This window comes from Empidonax traillii, unplaced genomic scaffold (assembly GCF_003031625.1).
Source record: "Empidonax traillii isolate 1590-97213 ecotype Southwest subspecies unplaced genomic scaffold, ASM303162v1 scaffold1287:size157351, whole genome shotgun sequence".
Taxonomy (NCBI): domain Eukaryota; kingdom Metazoa; phylum Chordata; class Aves; order Passeriformes; family Tyrannidae; genus Empidonax; species Empidonax traillii.
The window spans coordinates 20,771-24,537 of NW_020956480.1; positions in this window are offsets into that span (position 1 = coordinate 20,771).

Consider the following 3,767-nt stretch of genomic DNA (forward strand, 5'->3'; position numbering starts at 1 on the left):
GGATCTGTCAGCGCTGGGAAGGACATCCGAGCGGGGAGATTTGTGTGGATCTGTCTCTCCTGCTCTTGCCAGCGAGCCAGTTGTGTCATCCCTGATGGAAATGTTAGCACGCAGTGGGAATATTTGGGAAAAAGGTTTGGGTTTGTTTTTTTTTTTTTTTTCTTTTTGCTGGTGGTAATAAATTGCTCAGACAGACCATTCATATTGTCTAGTCATCATTTTGCAGCGTTTTATCTCCCTGCCTGCAAATGGCAGGGGAATTTCCAGGCCTTTTTACACACCATTCTTTACACGAGACAAAGTATTTCTAGCGGCTGGGTGAGTGAAGAGCAGAGAGTGAAAACGAGCTGGGCTTCCCGGCACAGCCTCAGCGGGGTGTTTAATTCTCGGGAATGCTCTTTTTCCAACCCCTCCAAATGAGGACGCGAAGCTCCACCACCACCAGCAGCCAACCAGGCATGAGGGAGATGCTTCTGCAACCTCTGCTCCGTTAAACCCTCCGTGTGTGCACCGGCTCATCTCCCTTCAGTGGAAAAAGAGAGGTGATTTTCACTGCATTGTGTAGATAAAGAACTGCCTCGGGCCCAGGGCTGTGCTCTAATAACAAGCAGCCCCACCCGCGGTGGCTGAAGAATGGAAAATGAAGATAAAACTCCGCAAACATTTAAGCGAGGCATTCAAATATTGCCACATTTTATGAGAAAGCGCAGAAATATCTTCCAGAAGCTCTCCCGAGCTGCTTTATTTTCCCCTGTTTTGTCTCTCGGCTCTCCCCACCCCCGGCCATAAAGGCAGCTGGAAAAGCCGCAAACGGGGCTGCTTGTGGGGTGAGTGAGTTCACTGCCATCGCTTGGAAATGCAGGAAATATTTGACATTCATTGTCCGGGCCTGTTCCCTCTTCATGGGAAAAAAATTCCACGGTTCTCCTTATCCCACATCGTGCCATGCCCGTGGTACAGCTGAGATGCACCAGCCTTTTAAGAACCCTTCAGGTTGGAGGTTGGACTTGAAATCAAGCAGACATAGGAACAATTTACCTGCCATGGGCTTAGAATCACGGAGTTGTTAAGGTTGGAAAAGGCCTTTGAGATCATTTCCAAGCTTTTGCCTATTTTCCCTCTTTTTCAGCATGAGGAAAACGGGGTTTTTTTTCCACCCAGAACCCCATCACAGCCGTGTCCTGCTCCTCGGGCACAGACACCCCCCCACCCCTGCAGCCTCACCCTGCAGAGATGAGCTTCTCTTTCCAAAACAAAGGAGAGAAAAAAGCTGCTTTTTAGCAGTTTGCCCACATTGTTCCCATTCCCTCTGTCCCGTGGCGTTGTCATTTGGCTCCCCAGAGGGTCCCACTGGTGTTGCTGGTTCCCAGCCCGCTGCTGCTCTGCAGAGGCACCGAGCTCAGCAAAACCTGTCCCAGGTGCTGGATTTTACTGGAGATCACTGGGAAACTGCTGATGGAAAAGGGAACACTGAGGCTGGCACAGAGGAAGGCATTTTTGATGTAGTGGAGGAGCTGTGCTCGGCCAGGCACCCAAAGGATCAGGTGCCTCTGAGGTTGAACAGGACCTTTGATCCTCCCCATGGCAAAACCCTTGCAAAGAGCAGGGAATGCTGCTGGTGCAGTGGGGACGGGGACTCTCTGGGAAGCCAGCGCTGTTTTCCACAGCTGTGGATGAAGGAGAGGGGTCCTGCAAGACAAAATCTGCCTTTAATTGCCTCGTTCCCTTTGTCATCTCTGCCTGTTTCCCTTTCATGCCTCCGCTCCCTCGCTCCTCACATCTCCCCAGGCTTGGTCCCCTCTTCTTTTTATCACCATTTCAAGTGCCCCAAAGGGTTGGACTTTCATTTCTCCTCTTGCTTCCCTGACTGCCTTCCCCTGGGAATAACATCAGGGTCTCCTCTTTCATTCATTCCCTTCTGAGCCGAGTTAAAAGAAAACAGGACGTGAAACCCCCACAAAGCCACCGACACCCCGATTCCTCTTTGATCTTGACACCAGCAAGTCGTGATGGAACCAGAATCAAAACAATCCACAGATTTGGCAGAGAGAGAGCTTGGAAGGAGCAGCTGAAAGGAATATTTCCAGAGTTAATTTTTTTTTTAAAAAATGAAGGTTTGGGGGGAAAAATTCGGCTTCGCAGCAGTTCCTTGAATGTGAAGCTGTTCCAGTGGTAAATCATTTTCCAGTGCCTTGTGGTGAGGAGGATGAATACTGGGAGAGAAGATGGGTGAGGAAAATGTTGAGCCTTGTTTGCCATTATGCACAAACCCCATGCAGCCTCTCAGTGGGTGTGCAGCCAACATTCCCGTGATCCCTGCTCCCGGTGCCTCTCCGTGTGACCCTGCCAGACAGGACCAGACAGCCACTCTCACGTCGCTCCCAGCCCCCTTCCCAGCCCAGGGAATTCAGTCCTGGTTTCAGTGCATGTGACGAGAGGTTCTTGGCACGGGCAGCCTGCGTGGCTCTCATTCCTGCGGTGGAGGAACGTACACACTCCCCCCGAGCTGTTTACATTCCCTGTCCGGAGATGTTTTCCTGATTAACCCCCAGCAGTTCCCGGGATTTCTGGTTTGCCCACATGCACAGCTGGGGAGAGCAAACAGCAAGCACTGGAGGAAGGAGGATGGGCCCCCTCTGTGTCTCAGCTGTGGGATGCGCAGTTTGAGGCCAAGTGGAGAGGTCTGGATTGGAAGAGTCACTAAAATTCATCTGGTTCCACGGGCAGGGACACCTTCCACCAGCCCAGGTTGCTCCAGCTTGGCCTTGGACACTTCCAGGGATCCAGGGGCAGCCACAGCTTTTCTGGGCAACCTGTGGAATTCCTGTGAACCTCACCATTAAAAACAGGATAATGCTCTTCCTAGCTCAGCATCACCACTGCTTTAATGTTCCCATAAATTCCTGGAAAAGGGGACCTTTGTATCCAACCGGGTAATGCATCTCCTTGATTCAAGCAGTAATTACTGGGTATTGCCTCGGTGCAATCAAGACTTTATCAGCAGTGGGTGCTCCCGCACAGAAAAGTAGATATTAAAGGGCATTGCACGACAAAAATCAGCATAATAGCTTTTATTTCAAGCCTAAATAAATGCTGGTACATCTGCCCCCGAGGTGTGTGTGTTTAACTGTGCACACATCACCTTAATTAGAGCCTTGGTGCTATCACCAGGAGAAACTAGGCTGGGTCAGAGAGTCCCCAGCAACCATTAACTTTCCATTTTCATTTAAAACACGTTGCTTTGTAATAAGGAAACGAGATAGTGATCAAAAGCCTGGCTCTTTTTTTCAATAAAAGCTCGTTGGTTTTAATTTCAGCTCCTACCTCTCTCGGTGGACTTGACCAAACTTCACGGCCCATCTTCTTCCACCTCCCTGTTTTTTTGGGACTCTGCACTCCCACAAAGCCAGAAATCACGTAACATTATTATGGTTTTATCCAGAAATAGATACCTCAGCTATCAGACACACCCCAGAGCCCAGCACTAATTTGTGCAGAAACATCTTCATCGCTTCCCTCCCACCCTTTGCTCAGTCATTCCCTGCTCTTCGCTCTTTTAGCACCAAGCCTTGGCAGAAGGAGCTGGGGAACACAAACTTTGAGTGCTTTGGGCCAAAACGACCTCACCTCGAATATTGTGCCAGTTTTGGGGGCACTGCAATGTGAGAAAGATGTTAAATATTGGAGAGTGTCCAAAGGAGGGCAGTGAGGATGGGGAAGGGCCTTGATTTGAAGCCGTGGGAGGACTCTGAGGGCACTTGGTGTGT